At 43.3% G+C, this 26,278-nt stretch overlaps 1 long non-coding RNA gene across 1 annotated transcript; it reads right to left on the reverse strand.

The window, feature by feature from the left end:
* Nucleotides 1-8,132: 8,132 nt before the first annotated feature.
* On the reverse strand, nt 8,133-13,089 carry LOC138947342 (uncharacterized). The gene is made up of 3 exons (XR_011449624.1): nt 12,062-13,089; nt 11,182-11,272; nt 8,133-10,158 (listed from the first exon to the last, which is right to left on the reverse strand). It is a non-coding gene; the product is annotated as an uncharacterized lncRNA (long non-coding RNA).
* Nucleotides 13,090-26,278: the final 13,189 nt, after the last annotated feature.

The following is a 26,278-nucleotide window of genomic DNA, read 5'->3' on the forward strand; positions in this document are numbered from 1 at the left end:
AAAAGAAGGATTCCTGCCCGTAGGCGAGACGCGAACGGACAAGGGCTCCAACCACTTTTTTGGCTGTTTGCCCACGGTTTAGTTTTGAGGAACCTGATTACATTTATTGCCTTCGAGGCTTTTTGTATTATATTATTAATGTGGGTAGTCCATATTAGTCTATCGTGGATGGTTACACCCAGGAATTTTACTGTTGTACTGGGCCTAATGACTTGGTTATTTATTTTGATCGAGCACACCCTCTTAAAGACCTGTCTTCTGGATACTACTAGGAAGACTGTCTTTTCTGGTGAGAGTTCAAACCCATTTTCCACCATATACTGACACAGATTGTTTACTGCATTTTGGTATGATGTCATATCGACGCCAGCTTTTCCTTGTCTGCTAGGTCTTTTGGAGTCTAGCAGTGCGAGGTCGTCTGCGTAAAGCAGGACGGTAGCCCCGCCCACGTTTACTGTGTTTATATCATATAGCATGATGGAAAAAAGTGTCGGGGCGACGATTGAGCCCTGTGGCACACCCATGTCTAGGACGTGTTTCTCAGAGATCGCTGATCCCACTTTAACATTAATGGTTCTGTTCGAAATAAAGGCCTTGACAAAGTGCAGGGTGCGGCCTGTGATGCCAAGACGTTGTAATTTGTCTAGTAATTTAGCGTGCCACACGGTATCAAAAGCTTTCTTTACATCATAAAAAGTGCCCAGTAGGGTGTCTTTTGGGTGGGCTAATGTTTTTTTCATACGTTCTACAACGTTAACAAAGTGGTCTTGGCACGAGCGGTTTTTCCTGAATCCCGCCTGGCACGTTGGTATGATATTGTTTTTTTCCAGGTAAAAGTCGAGTCTGGTCTTCACCATTCGTTCGTAGACCTTGCCTAGGTGAGGGGTAAGGGCTATGGGCCGATAACTGTCGGGTAGGGATTTGGGTTTGTTTGGTTTGGGAATACCAATCACTTGGGCCTCCTTCCAGGCTGTTGGTATTTCTTGTTTTTCCCAGCAGTCGTTATAGAAACGTAATAATATATTCAAAATTGAGGGTGGAAGGCGGCGTATTAATGTATATGAGATGGGGTCAGCTCCTGTAGCCTTTTTCACTTTTTTAATCCGCTTAATACATTTAACTAACTCTTTCATTTTAAAAATGCTGTTTATGACATTGTCATTATTTTCTTCTAACTTCAGAAAGTGTTTTTCAGCGTCTGTGCGCAGCTTTAGTCTTTCTTCGGATAGGTTTTTGGACTGGCTGGCCTTTGCGAAGACTTCTGCCAGCGCATCAGCCTTTTCTTTATTATTCTTTGTGAGAATATTATTTACAATGAGTGGTCTTTCTGGGACTTTATAATTATTTTGCATCTTTTTTACTTTATTCCAAACATTACCTATATCTTTAGTATCTTTTACTGAGGTTAAAATATACCTTTCCCAGTGGTCCTTCTTGGCCTGGGCTAAACTTTTATTACAGTTTACTTGTGCCTCTTTCATTAAGTCCCAGTTTATAAATGTCTCTTTTTTTATATAACGATGTGTAATATCGCTTTACTTTTACTGCCTTTTCACAGTCTTCGTTCCACCAGTCGTGGCCTTGACATGTTTTTGGTTTATTACCATTTCTTGGGGTTGGTATACTATCCCTAGCGGCGTGTAGCACCGTTTCTCGGAGGTTTAAATAGAATGTTTCAATGTCTTCTGAATAGACATCCTTTAATTCTACAGTAGATAACTGCGAGTTAAAAAGAGCCCAGTCAGCTTTCTTATAGTTAAAAGCGTTGTTTAAAATAGGTTCTTCGGTTTCAGCTCCGCCATTAAAGATGGTTAATATGATGGGGAGGTGATCAGAGCCCAGGGTGTCTGGGAAGGTAGTCCACTCGGAGATTGGCAATAGAACAGGGCTGGTTAGTGTTAGATCAATGGCAGAGCTGCGCTGGTCATTTCTTTGGGCCAGTCTTGTAATACTGCCATCGTTTAGGATACATAAATCAGAATTGCTGATGTTGTCCTCCAGTTTACAGTGTATGTTGTTAGTCCTGGTTTCTTTAGGGTGCCAGAGTTTGCTGTGTTCATTAAAGTCCCCGGCGATCACCCAGTGACAGGTGTCGTTTGTTAAGTCCTTTAGCCAGGCCGAGGTGTTTTCGTGAGGGCAGCCCCGGGGGTAATATATATTTAAAATGTTTAACTTTTTTAGTGTTGGGACCTTCACCTGAATTAGGCAGGAATAACTATGTTCGCTTGCTGTTACAGGGGAGGTTAGCGCTGAGAATTGTAGGCCTGTTTTAACGTATGTTGCTACCTGTGTGTTTTTTCTATCGGTCAAGTCGACTATGGGTGGGAAATAGAACCCTGGGATCTCTGGCAGTTTGGAGAAGGGAACATGAAGTGATTGCAAAAGCAGGATGTCACTCTTTTGTTCTTTTAAAAAGTTCAGCAGTTGTGCTATATTAGTGTTAATAGATCTACAGTTCCACTGTAGAATTTTTAGTCTATTTTTGCTGTGTAACTGGGCTGAGGTTATATTATTTGACGCCATTGCGACGGAAAAGAGAAACAGGAAAGACAAACAGGTGGACGTTAATCTGTCTCTTCTCTCCATTAAAGGGTTAATTTTAGTTGGTGGATTTCTTTAGCAGTAAGGTCTTTTGATCCTGCCAGAGATCCCAGGGCCAGCATGGTATCGCTGGGTGAGATGGGGCCTAGGCTGGTGTTAGTGATGGTATTAAACATGCCTACCAGTGTGTCTATCAGTGCCCCGGGACTTTGCTTTTGCCTGGCCTCGACCATGCCGACCAGAGCGTGTTCCACGAAATCCAAGAGCGGTGTTTGTTCTGTGGAGGGGGTGACTTTTTTAGTCTGGATTTTTATTAAAACTATCTCGGCTAACTCTTTCTCTGCCTCTCATTGGGCTGCCTTTGTTGATTCGATCATGCCTTCTTGTACTTTGCTCATGACTTTTGAAAATATTTCGTTGATCATTTCGTCTGGGTTAATGGTTTTTGGTTCGGTTTGTCCCTCGTTCAAGTCTAGCTCTTCGGGGGGAGGGTTGTGCTTTTGTTTATCCAACGGTTTTTTGCGGAGAGCAGGGACGGGGTGTTTCTTAATTGCGGAGGTGGGGGGTATATTTGCTGCATCACGCACAGCGTCTCTGCCACGCCCAGCCGCTTTAGCATAGCCGGGCTCTGGTGTGGAGGTAAGCCTCGCCGGCTGCGCACGCCAGAACTCATCGCGCCGCTCAGCAGGGCCTGTCTCTGTTGTGTGTTTGTTAAGTTTTTCTTTTTCTTGGGTTACTTCGATTCGGGCTCGGTGCATGGCCTCTGAATATGGTATGTAGGTGGCCGAGCGGATTTTGTTTGCCCGCATGCGCAATCTGTATTCTTTGCACCCTTGATAGGAGGAAGAGTGACCCTCTTTGCAGTTTACACATGATCTTTCTTTGTCACAGCCGTTTCCGTCGTGGCCGTAGGAGCTACACCTGCCGCACGTTGGTTTCTTTGCTCTGCAGTGAAACTTAAGGTGACCCAGTTTCTGACAGAAGGTGCAGCGCCGCACCGGGCAGGCGAAGGCCTCCACCCCATAAACCTCCCCCTCCAGCACCACACTCTCCGGCAGAACCGCGGCCCTAAATGTGATCCGCACGGCCTCTGAGGCCTTACCCTCTTTTGTTTTTAGTCTGCGGATCTGTCGGACGGCGGTCTCGCCTTTTTCGACCAGGCCCCCTCCATCAGTCCGAATCCGCACAGTAATGGTCATTTCTTTGAGGTCCTCGTCCGAGTGGAACAAGGGGACTCTTTTTATAACTCCCTCTGTTGTCACCTCTGGGGTAAAGGTTTTGATCTCAATGCTCCCTATCTCTGTCAGAGACAGGAGTTTTTTTTGTTGGGCATGTGAGACGCACCCCACCAGCACGCTTCCTCCGGGGAGTTTGCGCACTGATTGGATGGGTCCCACTGCTAGTGTGAAGGTTTTTAGCCTGTTTAGACCCAGGCCGTGAAGTGTGGCAGGGCCTTTTTTAAGATCCTCGCATATCACTGGATACTCGAGAAAAACTGGTGGGGGGTTTGATGTTTCTGGGAACAAAGTTTTTCTTGTACTTGTCAAGGTTCTTGGGTTTTGTTTTTGTTTTTTGGGAGGAGGGTTTTCTTCTGAAGTTGGGATTTTCTCTTTTGTAGCGCCAACGACAGGCGCCTCTGTCCCGGCCGTTTCGGACTGTGCTGGTATATTTTGGACAAGGGTGGTTTTCCTTTTCTTGGATTTTTTTCTGTTTTTAACAAGAACGTACTCGTCCTTTTTTTCTTCTTCGTCTACAGTATTTTCTTGGGTGATCTCATCTCCGGACTCAGTAGACATTGATCGGGAGTGTGGCCTCTTACAGGGGGACCCCACCCCCGAACAGCTGGCCGACGGGGAAACCCTGCGTTTTTCGAGTTTGTTCTGGAGTAATTTGTTTTTCAGTCTTTGGGCAACTGACTCTGAGCCCCCAGGGGGGACAGACCCTTTGCTCATGGAGACATCCTCACTTTTGTTTACTTTTCCTTTGACAGGGGGGTGAAGGGGATCTAGGTCCCTCTCGTTCATAGTTGAGTCGTTTGTTGAGTCTCCGTCCTCATCAGTCCCTAGACTGGTATCAGTAAGGTTTGGCATGTTGGACAAGTTAGGCGGGGGAGGGAGGTGGGCGCTCAGGCTCCACTCCTCCTCTCTTAATCCGGAGGAATTCAGGGGTAGGTCTGCTAGATAGCTACAGCTAAAGACACTATCCTCCCACTCATTCATTCAGGACACTCACATACAGGCGGACGTGGTCCTATATAAACAAGAGGCAGTCAGTAGCAATGAGCGTGAGAGTGTGCACTGATGAGTGCAACTGTTTGTAAAAATATATCGGCCAGTACAGCACCAGGGCTATGTGTTTGTTGGCTAAAGCACCAGGGCTATCTGTTTGCCTGCAAAAGCACGAGGGCTAAAAAAAAAGCAAAAAAAAGCAAAAGAAAAACCGGTTTAGCAACTCAGGACTAAAAGGCACGGTAAAAGCAGAGCTAGGACAGCTCACGACTTAAAAGAAATAAAAATTAACAACAACGAAGAAACAGTAAGAAACCAACGAGCACGGTGGTCTAAAAAACAAACAAAATCAGCATCAAGGGCTATGCTTACCACTGGGCATAGAAATAAAAGAAATAAAAGGGCCTCAGCAACGAGGCGCGGAAATAAAAGTGACCAGAGTTAAATCAAGCCCTCGGTTAAGGTCGAAAGAGAGTCACCGGAGCGTTGAGCGGAACAAAAAAAACCCAAAGAGCCCAAGCATACACACAAGCAAACAGCGGCCAAAAAGGCAAAGTGAACAGCACAAACCGTAGCCAAGTAGTAAAAACAGGTAGTTAAAAGTCAGGTGTAAGCACGAAGCGTTGAGCGTTGGTGGTGTGAGAGCAAAACAAAACGAAGCAACCTCAGCAGAATAAACGCAGTAGAGAAGCAAGCAATGTAAGGCAGACCGCTCACCCAGCACAACACCGCACAGACACAGGACACGTAGAAATGTGAGCGAAAACTCGATGTGAGAGCAAGTTGACAAATGCGACCTCTCTCAAGCTCGTCTGGTGAAAGAGACTGTGCTGATAGAGCCTAATGCTCTCCCTTTTAAAGGCTGGTCAACTCCGATTCCCAATAGCCAATAGGAAAGATACCCGGTGTCAGACAACGGGGGGTGTCGTCCTAAGATGCCTGCCCAATGGAAGGGATCATTACCGAGGCATGAAGCCGTGTCGGTCGGGTGTCAAGCACCGGAAATATTACAAGTAGTTACACTAGCTGAAGGGGGAAGAAGGGGTCTGTCTGCCGTGCACACCGGATAAAACTCATTAGATTACAACCAGTTACAAAGAAGGGGGTGGGGGGGTAAGAGACTAAAACCTTCAAGCTACCTGACATCTTCAATGATTGTACCCTGTCAAAAGAAATGACACCCACTTGACAAACCGCCGTCCAACGATACAGACAGGCTGGCGGCACATTACATAACGACCACCTAAACCTGAGATAAGAGATTAGAAATGCATCCGGTCGGGGTCTACCCTACGATAGTAAACACACAATAAAGTACAATGCACAAAGACAACCAGGTATTATTTAGTCACTCCTTAGGCACTGATGGTTAGAGGTTACGCTGCTGCTTCTCATCATTTCAAGTTAGGGATTTCTTAGCACAAAGGGCATTATTTAAATGTAAACCCAATGTGACTAGCACACACACACAGGGAATAGCTATAGACAGGGGAGGCAACTGGGTCGGGCAGGAGATAATCACACACAGAGAGACGGGGCACGCCACTTGGCTACACTTGTGTGTAGTTACATAATGAAAACCTCCAGCCTAAACTGGATAGCTGTTTGCGCAATTTTTGTGTTGGTCCATTATAATAGAGAAGGTCGCCTAATATTGACCAGCTCCTAATATGGACTACCTCTGGTTCTGACAAACTAACGGTGCTAGAGCGCTCAAAATAATTTTATTCGCCCCATTTCCCCTCTCTGGATAGCTTGCACATACCAAAACAGCTGCGGGAGCACAAACCAAAACAAGTCGCGTAAGGCGAAAATACAACATTTAGTCAAGCTGTCGAACTCACAGAATGAAACTGAACACAATGCAATTTTTCAGCAAGACCGTACACTCGTAGCATCGTCAGTCCACCGCTCATGGCAAAGGCAGTGAAATTGACAAGAAGAGCGGGGTAGTAGTTAAGTTGCGCCAAGAAGGATAGCACGCTTTTCTGTACCTCTCTTCGTTTTAACTTTCTGAGCGTGTTTTTAATCCAAACATATCATATCTATATGTTTTTGGAATCAGGAACCGACAAGGAATAAGATGAAAGTGTTCTTAAATTGATTTCGAAAATTTAATTTTGATCATAACTTTTATATTTTTAATTTTCAGAGCTTGTTTTTAATCCAAATATAACATATTTATATGTTTTTGGAATCAGAAAATGATGAAGAATAAGTTGAACGTAAATTTGGATCGTTTTATACAAAATATAATTTTTTTTACAATTTTCAGATATTCAATGACCAAAGTCATTAATTAATTTTTAAGCCACCACGCTGAAATGCAATACGGAAGTCCGGCCTTCGTCGAAGATGGCTTGGCCAAAATTTCAATTGATTGAAAAATGAGGGTGTGACAGTGCCGCCTCAACTTTTACAAAAAGCCGGATATGACGTCATCAAAGGTATTTATCGAAAAAAAGAAAAAAACATCCGGGGATATCATTGTCAGGAACTCTCATGTAACATTTCATAAAGATCGGTCTAGTAGTTTGGTCTGAATCCTACACACACACACACACACACACACACATACACCACGACCCTCGTCTCGATTCCCCCTCTATGTAAAAACATTTAGTCAAAACTTGCCTGAATGTAAAAAGAGCAGGAACGATTCTTAGAGCAATGGGAACATGTCTCCGTTTATAGTTGCGGCTGGGAAAGGAACGGGGGGGGGGGGGGGGGAGTTTGTTGGAACGTGCCGGGAGTATCAACTGACGACGTGGCGAATGTTTCGCCCGCAAGCAAGCATCGACTGAATAGTCGTGTATACAGTCTGAAAAGCGTTGATTTTAGTTTCTCCCTCCCTCTCTCTCTCTCTCTCTCTCTCTCTCTCTCTCTCTGTCTCTCTCTCTCTTTCTCTCTCTCTCTCTGTCTGTCTGTCTGTCTCCCACCGATTCCACGAATTGACATGTATAAGACCAGTCTTGCTTTTTCGGGTACTTCAGTTTGGAATTCGCTTCCATCATCCTTTAAGCACTTAAAGTCATTAAAAAGTTTTAAAAAATGTGTTAAAAACCACTTAATGTCTGAGTGGTTTAACGCCTTTTGATTTAGCACACTTAGTATTACCAAAGAAACTACAATGGGAAGAAGGATAAGACATTGGGCATGCTTAGAAATGAGAATGGCTAAATACGAGTTATTCCCCTTTGCTACATGCTGACCAGGCTGTCTCCTGCTTTGTCATGACTAGTACAGTCGATCTTTCTCATGCTGTGACTTGCTTTATTTTCACATTTTCGGTATTTAAAACAGCAAACACACACACACACACACACACACACACACACAAGACATACACTGAAGAAGTTTCCATTCTGATTCGGTTATTTTATTTGGTGCTATATGTTTGCTTCACATTGTTTCTTCTTTTACATTGCTTTAGGTATCCCAATTCGCTAAACACATCCATAATGCATGCATGGCTCATTCGAAAGAGGGCAACTGAACAACTGATGCCCAATAGCAATAAATACTGAACAACTGAACAATAAATAGCAATAAATGATGACAGTGCCAAGTTTTTAAGTACAAAGTGAAATCATGTGACTGGACAAAGGCACAATTACAAAATACAAATAAAAAAATCGAGGCCCATTTTAAATTAAGTTCTCAGCTCATGGGGAAGCATAAGGTGACCCTAGAAACCGAAATTAGGAGACCTCCCGCCCCCAGGGCAGACTACAAAAAAAAGGGGGGGGGGCTGATTTGTGAAAAAGTACAAAAGGAATCAAAAACTGTATACATGTATATAGTTAATACCCCAAAAATTGTATAGTATATACAATGTCAGACCCTAGAGAAAGTTTGTTAGTCATCGCTTAGGCAAAACAAAACAAAATAGTCTGTTTACGGTATCCCGACCAACCCTATTTTTCCCCGCCAACCCTAGACCTTTTTTTTGGCATTTGGAGAAAAAGAAAAAGAAAAAAAATCAATTTTGTTCCTGTTTTTTTGCAAAATAATTTAAAAAGATGGTTATAAAAAAAAAATTAAGAAAAGCCGACCTACCGACCCTCTTTTTGTGTGCCTATGTTACTGTAAACAGACTAAAAGGTACATCACAAACAACACACCAGGGATGCTACTCCCCCCTTAAAAATAGCCATGAGTCATAGGTGTGACGTTTGAATCTTTTAGCTAAATAAAACCATAGGCAATTGATCGGAAATATCAGGAAAAATCTTAACAAGTTTATTATTTGTTTGCTTGGACCAATCCTCTTGCCGAAGAGTTTTACAGTAAAAATTGATTTTACGTCAAAAATATCACAGGAATATCGAATGTTGAGGTAAGGCTGGGATAGCCAAGTTCAAGAATAACGGAAGGTGACTGTTGAATCTTTTTGAAAATGTATAAAAATATAGATGGTAGGCAATTCAAAATTACAAAAAAGACTCTCGGAGCATGGACTTAATGAGTCAAAAATTAAAGAAGGCTCTATGAGCCGAAGTACATGTTTTGTCTATTGTCTTTTTTTATTTTGAATTCCCTACCATCTATATTTTGATACAATTTTGGACCCTCTTTGTACGGAGAGAGTTGGCAATTGTTAATCACATTCTCTCATCTCATTGACTCTCCTTCGGCTCCTTGGTAACATGCGTTCCCGTCTCTGCCAGGATTGGACACAGCAGCAGATAACCGGTAAATATGTAACAGGCATAAATGGCAAAATAGCTCGCCTCTTCCTTTATTTGGTGTTTAACGTCGTTTTCAACCATTCAAGATTATATCGCGACGGGGGAAGGGGGGAGATGGGATAGGGGAAAGGGGGGAGATGGGATAGAGCCACTTGTTAATTGTTTCTTGTTCACAAAAGCACTAATCAAAAAATTGCTCCAGGGGCTTGCAACGTAGTACAATATAATTATGACCTTACTGGGAGAATGCAAGTTTCCAGTACAAAGGACGTAACATTTCTTACATACTGCTTGACTAAAATCTTTACAAACATTGACTATATTCTATACAAGAAACACTTAACAAGGGTAAAAGGAGAAACAGAACCTGTTAGTCGCCTCTTACGACATGCTGGTTAGCATCGGGTAAATTCTTTCTCGTCCCAACCAATATGGGACTCCCCCTAACCCGCGGGGGGTATAGCTCGCCTCGCCTGATAAAATATGAGACAACTGTTCTATTACAAAGTCTTTCTTGGGAGGCTTGGCTAATTTACTCGCTCGTTTTACACGGGGTTCCATCGTTTTCTTTTCTAATCGGAAAACCTTGCTCCTCAGTTTGTTGACTTTCTGCCGAAGTTCCGCTTCACGAGGGGATTGGTAGGATGACGACTTTGATGCTTTACATCCTATGTCCTCCAGGATCGCCTGAATGTCATCTAAAAAAGAAAACACACACACAAAACACACATAAAATAACATAACCATAACAAGTTACAACCTGGAAGAAATTAAAACACGTGTAATTAAATCACAAAATGAAAATAAACAATAGCGTAGGAAGGCAGGCCAGAAATGAAGTGTATTAGCAACTATGGATATGATGTGGAACAATGATGGAATTGACCTTGTTTGGTACTGAATGGGTGAGGCCATTAGAACTCTACCAACGGAATACGCGCTATATAAGCTTCATATTGATTGATTGATTGATTGATTGATTGATTGATTGATTAGGACAACAGTACCAGGTAAACTCCTCACACACCATGCCTCTTTCTTTCTTTATTTATTTGGTGTTTAACGTCGTTTTCAACCACGAAGCTTATACCGCGACGGGGAAAGGGGGGGGGGGGGGAGATGGGAATAGAGCCACTTAATTGTTTCTTGTTACACCATGCCTCTAACAGGATATGTTTCCCATCTTTACGTGTGGGAACTACAGGTACAATTTCATCCATCCATGCATCCGCCCTATACAGCTTCTTCTTCTTCTTCTTCTGCGTTCGTGGGCTGAAACTCCCACTTGCACTCATTTTTTTGCACAAGTGGAATTTTACGTGTATGACCGTTTTTACCCCGCCATTTAGGCAACCATACGCCGCTTTCGGAGGAAGCATGCGGGGTATTTTTGTGTTTCTAAAACCCACCGAACTCTGACATGGATTACAGGATCTTTTTCGTGCGTACTTGGTCTTGTGCTTGCGTGTACACATGAAGGGGGATAAGTCACTAGCAGGTCTGCACATAAGTTGACCTGGGAGATCGGAAACATCTCCACACTTAACCCACCAGGCGGCCGCGACCGGGATTCGAACCCTCGACCTTCCGAGTTAATAGCCCGACGTCTTACCACACCGCCACAGCGCCCGTCACCCTATACAGCAATTATCAACTATGTAATGGATGGGTTTAAACATTTTTTGATGTCAGGGTGTTCTTCATGGTTAAAAATCTCTTACCTGGTTGAACAATTTGTGCATCAGGCGACAGGTCGGTGCTGGCTTCATTTGTAGCTACCCTTTGCGATGGTGGCTTCCTCCCACTAGCAACCTGCAAATGCACAGCTCTTTAACTGACAAACTCACAACCAACACCCAGTCACAATGAAACAATTCTCCCAATTTCATGGCATTGGTCTTAGGCCACACAAAAAAGTGTATGTTTCTGGTAAGGCAAAACAAAAAATAATCTGTTTACAGTATCCGGACCGACCCTATTTTTTTCCCACCGGCCCTGGACTTTTTGGGGGCATTAAAAAATAAAATTAAAATATTCAGATGGCTAAAATACAAAAATAAAAAGCCGACCTACCGACGCTATTTTTTGGGGGCCTATGTTACCTTAAACAGACTTTTTTCGTGGCCTAACATGACTAAAGGTGGAGATTTTTTTTCTAAACTTTTTTGTTTTTAAACCATCTTTTTAATTTATTTTGTTGAAAAACAGGAAAACAATTGATTTTTTAATACCCCTTTTATTTTTGAAAATGCAAAAAAAAAAGTCTAGGGTCGTCGGGAAAACATAGGTAGGGTCAGGTGACCAGAAACATACAACTTTTTTGTTGTTGACGCCGACCCTATACTTTTTTTGCCATTTGGGGCTGTTTTTTGGCAAAATAAGTTCATCATATCATCATAATCAAGACGTCGATCCAAAATAAGTAACTTTTTTTTGTTGGCCTTATCATTTTTTTGCGCAAAATGCAATCAGGCATTATTTGATGGGAACAATGCTGTTTTTTTCAATTCTTACATCAGCCTCAAACTTGTCATTACTTAACCTGCATTTAATAGTGTGCTTCTTTGGTTTGCAAAAACCTAAAACCAATAAATAAATAACCTTCGGTGGTGGACTGGGCACTGCAAACAATGTCGGGACAGCATTCCACACAAGTGATCCTCTCTGCAGGATTGTTTTACTGGTTGGCCTCAAAGTGATCAGTACAAAGCTTGAGACCTTGAACATCAGCTGGCTGCAGCTTTTCAAAGTCCTCTCGCCTTGTGAATTGCATCCATATTCTGCACCTAGTTTGACAATAAAAACAACAATGTTATTGTTAAACTAAGTGTAGTCAAGTGGCGTACCCAGTCTTTTTGTGTAATTATCTCCTGCCCGACCCAGTTGCCTCCCCTGTCTATTATCTTCCCCTGACCCAAGTTGTGTCTCCCGCTAGGATTATTGTGTGTTTACTATCGTAGGGTAGACTCTTGACCGGATTCCTTTCTAACCTCTTATCTCAGATTTAGGTGGTCGTTATGTAATGTGCTGCCAGACTGTCTGGGTAATCGTTGGACGGCGTTTTGTCAAGTGGGTGTCATTTCTTTTGACAGGGTGGCTTGGAGGTTTTAGTCTCTTACCCCCCCCTTCTTTGTAACTGCTTGTAATCTAATGAGCCTTATCCGGTGTGCGTAATATTTCCGGTGTGCACGGCAGACAGGCCCCTCTTCCCCCTTCAGCTAGTGTAACTACTTGTAATATTTCCGGTGTGTGACACCTCTGTAACGATTTCTGCCTCTTTAACGATCCCTTTCATTTGGCAGGCAATCTTAAGACGACACCCCCCGTTGTCTGACACCGGGTAGCCTTCCTATTGGCTAATTATCGCCACAGGGTATCGGAAGTGACCAGCCTTTAAAAGGCTGAACATTTAGTAGTAGAGGAGACAACGCGATTTGTGATACTGAGCTGTGTGCTGCTCATATGTGTCGGTTGACGTGAACGGTCGAAGTGCTGACCAAATTTGTCGCGAAGTTGTAATCGGTCGACTTGTGGTTGTAACTGAATTCCGAAACCTGTGCTCTTGTGTTTCGCGACTATCGTCAGCAGCAGGTTTTGTGTTCCTTTTACGTGTGCTCACTGAGGAGAATCTACACAACTTTCTGGTGTTTGCTTTCTGGTATAAAAGTCAAGTTATCGCAACCTCTGTCTTGGCGTCTCATTTATGCTTCCTGGCCTATTTTCTCCCTTCCACTCCACCCTATCACATCTGGCGCATGCGGAGCAGGGTTCAGGAAGTAGAGACGCCGTAGTTTAACATCAGAAAGCAGTGTAGGACGGACTCTGCACATCCAAGATGGCGGTCGACGTGGCTCCACGACCCCATTGGCAGGTATTTCCCCCTCCCAGGCTTCCTGTCTTCACAAGCGGTGATGATGGCTGTCACCTGGACCATTTCACCACCGAGGCACGTCGCGTCATTTCCTACTTCAACATGGCGGCACTTGGAGGGGAGGGAGCAGAGTGGCTGATCCAGTCACTCGCTGGGGCTGCCAGGAAGGAGGTTAACCTGCACCCCCCTCAGGCGACCGCTACGGCTGACCTTGTTTTGACCATCCTGCAGGACACGTTTGGGGACCACGCCAGCATTTCCACTCTACTAGCGTCGTTCTACAACATCTCCCAGAGTCAAGAGGAGGGCATTCTGTCATATGCCCACAAGTTGCAGGCTCTGCAGCTGAAGACCAATGCTGTTGTTGCCGGTACGGTTTCCAATGCTGCACTTCGTGATCGATTCATGCACGGACTGTTCTTGCCTGCAATGAGACGGGACCTCATGCGCTTTGCGAGAGGGCGTGATGCTGTCCCTTTTGCGGCAGTCCGTGCAGAAGCTCTCAGGTGGATGAGGGAAGATTTTGAGGTGGTGACGAAGCAACAACAACAAGCAACAGAGAGCAGCACTGAGGTACGCAGCCTGCAATTACAAGTCAGCGAACTCGCCATCAAGTCAGCAGAGCTTCGAGCTGCCTTGCACCAACGCCCGCCGGCTGCCCCTCGTCAACAGCAACCGTCCGCGAAGCCACGTTGTTGGCTTTGTAACCGCCACGGCCATCTACAGAGCAGGTGCCCTACCAAGCGTCAAAGAGATCAACAACCGCTGTCATGGAGACAGCCAAGTGAGAAACGTGTGAGTCAGTCAACATCCATCACGCAACCTCTCCGTGAGCAAAGCTGCCAGACAGAGGAAGAGCATCAGAATGTGACACTGCCAGTCCCCGTGCAGCTACACGACACTCAGCAGGTCACATTTTGGGATTCCATGCTCAATCTTGCCCCTTTACCCCAAGTCCCTGTGTTAGGAAACGCTACCGTTGCTGAGCTTTGGTTCAGTTTTGTGTGTTGCATGTAGTTGACTTATTTGTACTTTGTGGGAAAGTACCGATATTATATTTTGTAAACACAATATTTATGCTTGGACGAGAATGCAGGTGAACTTTCTAGTCCTGTCAAAACAAGTTGTTTACCATGCTGTTTTAGTCGTGAGTTCGTGGCGTTCGTTCGGATTAAGTGCGTCGGCGCTTTTGATGTACGTCATAGAGAATGTCGCTAGTTTAGTCCATGCACGGCTCGTATAATGTAGTTGTATCATGTTCGGTCTGGAATATTCTCGAGATTGAGTATTTACTATATCTGCCAGCGCGATTTGTATGTAAAAAAGCTTCTATTTGAGTTCTGCTAGATGTGCAGTTGTATGTATGTAATGCTAAATAAATCCTCGAACTCAATTTGACGAGTTGTTTTCTGCTGCTGCGAAGACGGGCGACGTAGAATAAAAGAACACAACTATACGACGTTTGAGAACTTGTGGCAATCTCAAGTGTCGTGTAACACCCTGCTACCCCAACATTCCCTGACCGAGGCACTGTCTACATGGCACGCCCTGTCTTCCCCCCACCCATCCAGCCTCTTCCGGTGCAGCCAGCAGCCCCTGCACCAGTTCCTGATCCACAGGCACCTCCAGCACGTGTTCAAGACCAGCCTCTGGCTAGAGACCCAGAACCTCTGGTTCCTCCTCCAGCTGCTGTGCCTGTGCGCCGCTCACAGCGTATACGGCAGAGATTGTCGTCGTTCTGAGCAGTCATGGGATTAACTTGATTTTATTTATTTTGAACAGACGGACTTGTGTGTAATATAATAAGTGTGCCGCTGTCATAACCCCGCCATCCGTCTATTGTGAACAGTCAGGAAAACAATGTGCTGCTGTCATGTGGGCAATGTGTCATTTGTGAGACTTTTCGTGTTCTGCTAAGAGACTGTGTACACTATGATTATTGATTGCCTGTTGTATTGTGTCTTGTATGAATGGGTTGGGTGACTGTGAGTGTCATCCGTTACCGTTTCTGATTTTATTTGTTGTTTCACTTGGGTGAACTTGTGTTTGATTTATAGATGTCATTTTCAGCTATTCCCGAGGCGCTGTACCTGCGAGGACGCAGTTGGTATAGAGCTGGGGGGGATGTAGTCAAGTGGCGTACCCAGTCTTTTTGTGTAATTATCTCCTGCCCGACCCAGTTGCCTCCCCTGTCTATTATCTTCCCCTGACCCAAGTTGTGTCTCCCGCTAGGATTATTGTGTGTTTACTATCGTAGGGTAGACTCTTGACCGGATTCCTTTCTAACCTCTTATCTCAGATTTAGGTGGTCGTTATGTAATGTGCTGCCAGACTGTCTGGGTAATCGTTGGACTCGGCGTTTTGTCAAGTGGGTGTCATTTCTTTTGACAGGGTGGCTTGGAGGTTTTAGTCTCTTACCCCTCCCCCCTTCTTTGTAACTGGTTGTAATCTAATGAGCCTTATCCGGTGTGCGTAATATTTCCGGTGTGCACGGCAGACAGGCCCCTCTTCCCCCTTCAGCTAGTGTAACTACTTGTCATATTTCCGGTGTGTGACACCTCTGTAACGATTTCTGCCTCTTTAACGATCCCTTTCAATTGGCAGGAAATCTTAAGACGACACCCCCCGTTGTCTGACACCGGGTAGCCTCCCTATTGGCTTATCGCCACAGGGAATCGGAAGTGGCCAGCCTTTAAAAGACTAAGCATTTAGGCTAGAGGAGGGAACGCGATTTGTGACATAGCGAGCTGTGTGTTGCTCCGATTGTGTCGGTTGATGTGAACGGTCGAAGTGCTGACCAAATTTGTCGCGAAGTTGTAATCGGTCGACCTGTGGTTGTAACAGAATTCCGAAACCTGTGCTCTTGTGTTTCGCGACTATCGTCAGCAGCAGGTTTTGTGTTCCTTTTACGTGTGCTCACTGAGGAGAATCTACACTGCTTTCTGGTGTTTGCTTCTGGTGTACGTTAATTAAAAGTCACGTTATCGCAACCTCTGTCTTGGCGTCTCATTTATGCTTCCTGGCCTATTTTCCCCCCCTTCCACTCCACCCTATCACATAAGCAAAAAGGAAAGACAAAAAAAACTAAATCAGATCTTCAGTCTAAATCTAACGCTCTGCCTGAACGCAAAACGGATGAGTGATGTACCTTTGTACTGTAGTTTTCCCGTAAGCAAGGTTTGATAAAGGATTCGGCAAATATGCCCACGGGTAGTTTGTCATCAAGTGTAAACTGTTGTTTTGTACTGACTGCTGACTCACACTCACAGTCGTAAGTACTCGCTGACGCTGTAGTCTACTGAGTGAGTTGACTCGAGCCATTGCATTCTCATTCTGAAGAAGGTAAACCTGATGAAATAATCACTGCACAACCCACCTTTTTTCTTCTTTAGGGAACTTGTGGAAAGTTTTCCCGAAGCAGCTCTGTTTGTAACGGGCGTTCTTGCAACAAAAAGCCGAGCACAATTTACCACCACCTCGCACGCGATCGGTACCTACGCGATCCGCCATTTTGTTTTCGCCGCCAGCATGTGACTAGGGACGATAACCCACAAACACTTTTTCGCATTTTCTTCGCAAGTTCCACGTCTTCCTTATGTACAGTGTTTGTTATTACTCAAAGATATGCTGTGCATTGTATGTTCTGAACATATTTTTGTTGTACTATTGCTACATGTTCGATTGCTACCAGCTTGTATTTATAATTACCTGCATAGTATGCATTTGATTTTATGAATAACCACATAATTATGTATGCTCTTCATGCCTCATCTTCATCATCAACATTATCATCATCATCGTCATCATCATCATCGTCGTCATCTTTATTATCACGTGCTGAAGTTTTCCGACCTCTTTTTGTTGGTTAACTTTTTAACTTTTTAATTTTTTAATTTTTATTTTTTTTATTTTCTTTTATTTTTTTTAAATTATATAATTGTGTGTCTATGCGTCCCAAGGACAGATTGTAAGAAAAGGCATAGCCTTAAATCTTAATCCTTGTAAGATAAAGTTCAATTCAATTCAATTCAATTCAATTCTCTCTCTGTGTCTCTGTCTCTCTGTCTCTCTCTCTGTCTCTGTCTCTCTCTCTCCCTCCCTCCCTCCCTTCCTCCCTCCCTCCCTCCCTCCCTCCATCCCTCCTCTCTCTCTCTCTCTCTCTCTCTCTCTCTCTCTCTCTCTCTCTCTCTCTCTCTCTCTCTCTCTTTCTCTGAGCAATGTGCACTAAACAAGAAGTTGAGCCCCACTACGATTTAGACAATCTGTGATTCACGCACAAGAGAGAAAAGATCGGGGACGAATCTTTCCTAAATAAAACCCCAAGCTATACAGTTTCTGTTCGGGTGAAATAAAGAACAAAGGGGGGGGGGGGGGGGATATTCTTTTTCTCTGTGGCACGGCACGGCACGGCACGCACGCAACAGGAGTAGCGTTGATAAAACATAATGTGTTTCCCGTTCATTGTTATGTTTCTGGAATACGATATGAGGCCCAAAAAGTGGGAGATATGTTTCCGTTTTAAAAAGTGAACATGCAAGCACATAACTTGTTTCTGTTTTGGGGGGAAAAAAAGAGCAGGGATGATTCTTTTTTTCTGTGGTAACGCAGTAGCAGTGTTGATATAAAAAACAAGTCGCGTAAGGCGAAATTACTACATTTTAGTCAAGCTGTGGAACTCACAGAATGAAACTGAACGCACTACATTTTTTCACAAAGACCGTAGTCCGCCGCTAGTGCAGTGAAAGTGACGAGCCTGTTTAGCGCGGTAGCAGTTGCGCTGTGCTGCATAGCACGCTTTACTGTACCTCTCTTCGTTTTAAACTTTCTGAGGGTGTTTTTAATCCAAACATATCATATCTATATGTTTTTGGAATCAGGAACCAAAAAGGAATAAGATGAAATTGTTTTTAAAACGATTTCGGAAATTTAATTTTAATCATAATTTTTATATTTTTAATTTTCAGAGCTTGTTTTTAATCCAAATATAACATATTTATATGTTTTTGGAATCAAAACATGATGAAGAATAAAATAAAAGTAATTTTGGATCGTTTTATAAAAAAAAAAATTAATTACAATTTTCAGATTTTTAATGACCAAAGTCATTAATTAATTTGTAAGCCTCCATGCTGAAATGCAATACCGAAGTCCGGCCTTCGTCGAAAATTGCTTTGTCAAAATTGCAATCAATTTTATTAAAAAATGAGGGTGTGACAGTGCCGCCTCAACTTTTACAAAATGCCGGATATGACGTCATCAAAGATATTTATCTTTCTTTCTTTCTTTGTTTATTTGGTGTTTAACGTCGTTTTCAACCATTCAAGGTTATATCGCGACGGGGAAAGGGGGGAGATGGGATAGAGCCACTTGTCAATTGTTTCTTGTTCACAAAAGCACTAATCAAAAATTTGCTCCAGGGGCTTGCAACGTAGTACAATATATTACCTTACTGGGAGAATGCAAGTTTCCAGTACAAAGGACTTAACATTTCTTACATACTGCTTGACTAAAATCTTTACAAAAATTGACTATATTCTATACAAGAAACACTTAACAAGGGTAAAAGGAGAAACAGAATCCGTTAATCGCCTCTTACGACATGCTGGGGAGCATCGGGTAAATTCTTCCCCCTAACCCGCGGGGGGTAAGACATTTATCGAAAAAATGAAAAAAACCGTCTGGGGATATCATACCCTGGAACTCTCATGAAACATTTCATGCAGATCGGTCCAGTAGTTTACTCTGATACGCTCTACACACACACACACACACACACACACGCAAACACGCACGCACGCACGCACACGCACGCACGCACGCACGCACGCACACACGCACGCACACACACACGCACACACTCACACACACACACACACACAGACAGACAGACACACACACACACATACACCACGACCCTCGTCTCGATTCCCCCTCTATGTTAAAACATTTAGTCAAAACTTGACTAAATGTAAAAAGCAAACAACCGAACAAACAAACGATTAACAGACTAAACAAACAAACAATAAGTCGCGTAAGGCGAAAATACAACATTTAGTCAAGCTGTCGAACTCACAGAATGAAACTGAACGCACTGCATTTTTACACAATGACTGTAGTCCGCCGCTTGTGCATAACGGAGTGAAACTGACGAGCCCGTTCAGCGCGGTAGTGGTTTCGCTGTGCTGCATAGCACAATTTTCTGTCCCTCTCTTCGTTTTAACTTTCTGAGCGTGTTTTTAATCCAAACATATCATGTCTATATGTTTTTGGAATCAGGAACCGACAAGGAATAAGATGAAATTGTTTTTAAATCGATTTCGGAAATTTAATTTTGATCATAATTTTTATATTTTTAATTTTCAGAGCTTGTTTTTAATCCAAATATAACATATTTATATGTTTTCGGAATTAGAATATGATGAAGAATACGTTGAACGTAAATTTGGATCGTTTTATAAAAAAAAATTTTTTTTTTACAATTTTCAGATTTTTAATGACCAAAGTCATTAATTAATTTTTAAGCCACCAAGCTGAAATGCAATATCGAAGTCCGGCCTTCGTCGAAGATTCATCATTTCATTTATGCCTTTGACCCCGTCCGGGGCATAGGCCGCCAACAAGAGCTCGCCAGGCACTCCGATCCTGGGCCATACTCCCAGGGCCGAAATGTTCCTTGTATCTCTTGTTGACGTTTCTGTAACAGGTTTTTTTTTTCCATGGATGGGTTGTTAGCCCTTCGCACAACCCCCAACCTGGAGGGCCAGGGTGTATACTTAGTCTGGCCCCATTCACCTCAGACCTGTCCGGCGTGGTTACACCTGCCAGGAGCACTATGAAGGCTCCGGCCGGCATAGCTCTTTGGATCATCAGGGCACGCAAGCTGCTACGCCACGGCAAGGCATATACACCAGTAGCAGTCATCGAAGATTGCTTTACCACAATTTCAATCAATTTGATTGAAAATTGAGGGTGTGACAGTGCCGCCTCAACTTTTACAAAAAGCCGGATATGACGTCATAAAATACATTTATCGAAAAAACGAAAAAAATCATCTGGGGATATCATACCCAGGAACTCTCATGTCAAATTTCATAAAGATCGGTCCAGTAGTTTGGTCTGAATCGCTCTACACACACACACACACACACACACACACACACACACACACACACACACACACATACACTACGACCCTCGTCTCGATTCCCCCTCCATGTTAAAACATTTAGTCAAAACTTGACTAAATGTAAAAACATACATACAAACGAACATAACATAAGAGAGAGAGAAAGAGAGAGAGAGAGAGACAGAGAGAGAGAGGCAGAGAGAGAGAGACAGAGTGAGTGAACGAGCGAGTGAGCAAGAGAGAGAGATAGAGAGAGTCACACACACACACACACACACACACACACACACATACACACACACACACAAACAAACAAACACACACACACACACACTGAAACAGACACACACACGCACACACATACACAGAGTGAGACATACATAATACACACACAAACCAGGAGTAGGAGCGAGAGAAAATATGAGAAAGAGAGAGTCATCAGTAAGTAGTGGTATTGACACGTAGCGATAATGACACGTAGCGCTAAAAGATGTAGTGCTGTCGACACGTAGTGATAATGAACGAATGATAGCGACTCATCGACAAATTATTTGTAGCACCAGATAGCGGCACGTTGCACAAATGACACGTAGGACAAATGACACGTAGCACAAATGACACGTAGTGCTAGCGATACGCACCCGATCTAGATCAGCACTTTTGAGGACGTGTACGGGAACATGTACGGGTAACGTCATCAAATCTAGTTTTTATGTCACGCGTTTGCCAAGATCTGCAGTCTTGGTGGGAGCAAAACAACGTATGTATTTGGAACATTGGAGAAAAAAGTTAGTCACGGGTGACGCAATATCTACATGTACACGTACAGGTCTTTGCTACACGTTCGACCATCTAGAACACTGTGATATGTCTGCTTGGACAACTGTACAATGGAGCTCGTTTATTGCGATGGTAGCCCTGCCCGATACTCAGTCTACACAGACACAGCAAGAAACAGTGTCAAATGCTAAGAAACATGAATCGACCAACTTTTCAACACGGGGGACGTTGCACGGTTTAGGGTAACATACTGTTAACCCGTGATTTGTAAAAATGTAAAACATTTTACAAATCACGGGGCGCGCCTCGCGATTTGTAAAATGTTTTACAAATCACGTAAATACGCCCGATATTTTCTTTTCATCTCCAAAGTCAAGAGATCTAGTAGACTTTTTTTTTTACATTTTTACAAATCGCTGTTTTAGGTTCGACGTAATTTTTGTAAAATGTTTTTACATTTTTACAAATCACGGGTTAACACATACTTCCCCGCCATCCAGTAAAACGAGCTGCATCTTAATCTCACCCGTGAACACTGCCGCCAAAGCAACCTCCCTTGACCGACATCCCCACTTTCAAACCCTTATGATTCGAATTGTGCTGACTTTGACTTGAAGATTAAAACATTTCTTTCGTTTCAGTGTTGGCAATGTTTGTCTCACAAGCTGCTTTTTACACCCCCGGTATAGGGGTGTGTATAGGATTCGGTCGATGTGTTTGTTTGTTTGTTTGTTTGTTTGTGTGTTTGTGTGTTTGTGTTCGCATATAGATCTCAAGAATGAACGGACCGATCGTCACCAAACTTGGTGAACAGGTTCTATACATTCCTGAGACGGTCCTTACAAAAATTGGGACCAGTCAAACACACGGTTAGGGAGTTATTGGTGGATTTAGATTCTACAAGGACTTATAGAGGGACATATTAATGGTCAAAGGGAAATAACCTTCTCAGTTGGTGGCAGTGAGAATGGTTATTTCCCTTTGACCAACGGGGGTGTTTTTCCTACCTCGGAGGAATTTCTTGTTTTTATTACTTTTTTTTTAAAGATTTTGAAAAGTTCCCTCTAGCGCCATATACATAACGAAGCTTATCCCCGAGTACGCTAGTACTTGGGCGCAGCATACTTCAATTGTGTGTGTGTGTGTGTGTCTGTCTCGACTTAACAGCTTATTGCTGGGAAACTACTGGGCGCAGTTCGTTCAAAAGTTGATACACTAACTTGATAATAGGTCCGATTGATCGTATTAAAACTTCATAATGTTACCTGGGACCTAAATGCGAAATAAACCACAAAAACGACTTGGCGGTGGGAGGAATCCACAGCCAGCCAGGCAGCCTGATAGAACAGCCGAACGCGTCACACAGTGACGAGAAATATAGCGTCATAAAAAGCATGCGTATCGCATGCGAGATGATTTGCAAAATCGTATGCGTATCGCATGCGTGTTCACGCATGCGTATCGCATTCACGTATGCGATACGCACTCGACTCGAGTGCAGAAATCTGTGTTCGATTTTGTGCATGCGTGACGCGCTCGATTCGAGTGCAGAAATTCCTCAGAAAAAAAAATGCAGAAAAAAGGCGATTTGGCAATGTGCGATCTTTGCCTTTGATTACAAGTTGCGGGCGGGATCAAAAAAGAAGAAATCCACCCATTTTGAAATTTGGCCGCGTGTCTGAGAACGCAAACAAATTTGAAGGAACGCCGTTTTCCACAGAGGCCGCGCGATTCCATGAAAAGAACTCTATTTTGCTGTTGTAGAGATCAGCACACAAAGAACAATCGCTCAAGTTTAATTTCAGAAACCAACATTTACACCACAGGCATTCCAAAAATTAATATTGTTAAGTTATGAAGAGGGTCGGCAGTATATTTTTCACTGTGATTAAATAAAAGAGAAAGGCCAGTCACCACGCACATCCTCGGCTCGCATGCAATGTATTTATATAGCAAAGGGAATGCCTGTAATTCACACAGACCAATCACTTGGTCTTAAACGTGCACAAGACAAAAACTTTCATACTGGGGGAGCGAGCCAGTCTGAAGAGTACTCGGGTCCAGCGCGAGCGTTTTTACATTTAGTCAAGTTTTGACTAAATGTTTTAACGTAGAGGGGGGAATCGAGACGAGGGTCGTGGTGTATGTGTGTGTGTCTGTGTGTGTGTGTGTGTGTGTGTGTGTGTGTGTTTGTGTGTGTGTTTGTGTGTCTGTGTGTGTCTGTGTGTGTCTGTGTGTGTGTGTGTGTAGAGCGATTCAGACTAAACTTACTGGACCGATCTTTATTAAATTTGACATGAGAGTTCCTGGGTATGATATCCCCAGATAATTTTTCATTTTTTTGGATAAATGTTTTTGATGACGTCATATCCGGCTTTTCGTGAAAGTTGAGGCGGCACTGTCACGCTCTCATTTTTCAACCAAATTGGTTGAAATTTTGGTCAAGTAATCTTCGACGAAGGCCGGACTTCCGTATTGCATTTCAGCTTGGTTGCTTACAAATTACTTAATGCCTTTGGTCATTAAATATCTGAACATTGTAAAAAAAATTGTTTTTTATAAAACGATCCAAATTTACGTTTATCTTATTCTCCATCATTTTCTGATTCCAAAAACATATAAATATGTTATATTTGGATTAAAAACAAGCTCTGAAAATTAAAAATATAAAAATTATTATCAAAATTAAATTTTCGAAATCAATTTAAAAACACTTTCATCTTATTTCTTGTCGGTTCCTGATTCCATAAACATATAGATATGATATGTTTGGATTAAAAACACGCTCAGAAAGTTAAAACGAAGAGAGGTACAGAAAAGCGTGCTATCCTTCTCAGCGCAACTACTAAACCGCTCTTCTTGTCAATGTCACTGCCTTTGCCATGAGCTTGAGCGGTGGACTGACGATGCTACGAGTATACGGTCTTGCTGAAAAATTGCATTGCGTTCAGTTTCATTCTGTGAGTTCGACAGCTACTTGACTAAATGTTGTATTTTCGCCTTACGCGACTTGTTTATTTTTTTCTACGAGCTGCTCGACACGAAATAAATTTGAAAAATTCTCACTCTCAAAGGAAAGCAACCAGGGCACAGGAGCTTGTATCCAATCGCCGGTCGATAATTATTTACTCCTGCATGCTTATTATGTACTGCTGCATGCTTACCTTTACTACTACTATTTATTAGTAAATAGTAGTAGAAAGGAGTAAATAATGATCGACCGGCGATTGGATACAAGCGCCTGTGAACCAGGGTGTCCACTAGCGGTAAGCGTCCTAAGGGTATTTGTACTGTATGTAAAGGTTTGGGGGGCTCTGTGATCAGAAACTGATGATTTACGGGAGGCGAAAGATACATTAAATAAGAAACCACATCAAAATTATACTATATTTTTGTTGTTTTACCGATCATAATTATTTAGCTCTTCCAACAGCGGAACTTTGTTGTGCGTAACCAGACTGAACCTGCACGGAGATTCATCTCAAGAGCTATCTGAATCGCCAACAGCACATTTTACAAGTTTTATTTCGTTCTCAGTTTTCAAACGCATTTGCCTCATATCAAAATCGAGCACTAACCAGCTCGATAAAGTTTCAAGTACGCTAGAAGTGGTGATGGAGACGTAATTTAACTGGGTATGCGGGGGTGGGGGATGAGGGGTGGGGGGGGGGGGGTGTAAGGGATGGGGGGGGATGGGGGTGGGGGGGGAGGGGGGGTTTAGTCTGGCGACTCGATTGTGTACGCGCACATGTTAGCAGTCTGGGTCAGGTATAGGTTACTGTGTCTTTGAACTTTCCAACAGCCTAGGTGCGTACACGTACACAGACACAAGCTTGAAGGGGAATAAAACCACAGTGTTTAACCTTCCCCCCTCCCCCCACCATGTATAATGCTAAAGAAAAAGGCACCTACAAGACAATCAAACCAATGTCCGCTGTGCCACGTTTTGCGACGTAAGTTTTATGCAATTATGTGCCAAGTTCAATATCGAGTGCCTTTGTCTTTGCCTCGATTGTGTAAGTTCCTGCAAATAAAGTCGCAGGCTCGATCAGCGTTTCTCCTTTCCTTTTGTTCGTCCCGGGTCACTGACCACCAATCCAGCCATCCCAGTCACAAGGTAGTACGTATTGTATGACCAGCTAGAGTAGCAGGACGACCCTTTTAGCTAACGAATCCAAGTATATCTCGCAACTCGTGTGCGACCCGGACACACCTTTCTTGTTATTACATACGTGAACCTATGTTTTATGTTTTATGTGTGTTGTCCTTTTGTCCAATTGGTGTTATAATCGTTTACAGGCAGGCAAGGTGTGCCGAAGAACAAGTAGTGCACACAATTTAACTTTTTTTCTGGAAAGATGATTATCCGGGTTTACAAGTATCTGCGCGCATTATACAGGTCAGTTTGACATTCTGGTTAAAAAAAAAATGTTGTAAAAGCGTACTTTTGTCAGGCTCAAAGAAGGTAATGTCGTGACTGCAATTGAAAAGATGGGTATCGCCTAGCTATCAATCAACGTTATGTAAAAGAGATGGCCACGGCTAAGTAGTGCGTACGTAATATTATTCAACGTTTTAAAAGAAGATGACAAGGAGAATTAAGGCCTCACTGACGCTGAAAGGGACCTTCAAAGTTACCGCCCTTTGTCGACGCCATGGGTGGATCTCGCGTGAACTTTTCACTTGGACTTTTGACGAACCTGTTGCAAGTGATCAAGTTATTTCAGGCCATGTTAAGTTGTGGCCGACATGCCTCAGTTCTTTTCGTGCGTGCGCATACAAACACACATTCACAGACACAGACACACACACACACACATTCACAGACACACACATACACAGACACACACACACACACATTCACAGACACACACATACACACGCGCGCCCACACACAAACACACATACAAATACGCACAACATACAAATACATGAATCAATACACACACACACACACACACACTCATGCACACACAGGGTTACATAGACACACACGCAAAAAACAATCAGACCCACACCCAGACACGCACACAGGCGCAAA

The sequence above is a fragment of the Littorina saxatilis genome, linkage group LG14 (genome assembly GCF_037325665.1).
Source record: "Littorina saxatilis isolate snail1 linkage group LG14, US_GU_Lsax_2.0, whole genome shotgun sequence".
Classification (NCBI taxonomy): domain Eukaryota; kingdom Metazoa; phylum Mollusca; class Gastropoda; order Littorinimorpha; family Littorinidae; genus Littorina; species Littorina saxatilis.